Source organism: Galeopterus variegatus, unplaced genomic scaffold (assembly GCF_000696425.1).
Source record: "Galeopterus variegatus unplaced genomic scaffold, G_variegatus-3.0.2 Scaffold16546, whole genome shotgun sequence".
NCBI classification, from domain to species: Eukaryota; Metazoa; Chordata; class Mammalia; order Dermoptera; family Cynocephalidae; genus Galeopterus; species Galeopterus variegatus.
Genome location: NW_007742657.1, coordinates 20,436 through 21,023, shown reverse-complemented (window position 1 = coordinate 21,023; position 588 = coordinate 20,436).

The following is a 588-nucleotide window of genomic DNA, read 5'->3' as shown; positions in this document are numbered from 1 at the left end:
CCACCTCTTAATCCCATCATCCATCATATTGTGGGTTAGGATTTAACATAAGAATTGGGGGCAGGGCAGATGCAAACATTCAATCTGTAACATCTTCTTTGGAGAAATGTCTGTTCAAGTTCTTTGCCCATTTTTAAAATTAGGTTATTTAACTTTTTTATTAAGTTGTAAGAGTTTCTTATATATTTTTGGAATTAATCCCTCATCAGCTATATATTAGGCAAATATTTTCTCCCATACTGCAAGTTGCCTTTTCATTTTGTTTATTGTTTCCTTTGCTGACCAATGGAACAGAAAAGAGAGTCCAGAAATAAACCCATGCATTTATGGTCAATCGATTTTCAATAAGGGTACGAAGAACACGCATTTATGGTCAATCTATTTTCAACAAGGGTACCAGGAACACATAATGAGAGAAGGACAGTCTTTTCAATTCATGGTGTTGACAAAACTGGATATCCACATGCAGAAAAATGAAATCGGACCCTTTTCTCACAACATATCCAAAAATCAACTCAAAGTGCATTAAAAACTTAAATGTAAGACCTAAAACTGTAAAAATACTAGAGAAAAACTTAGAGGGAAAGT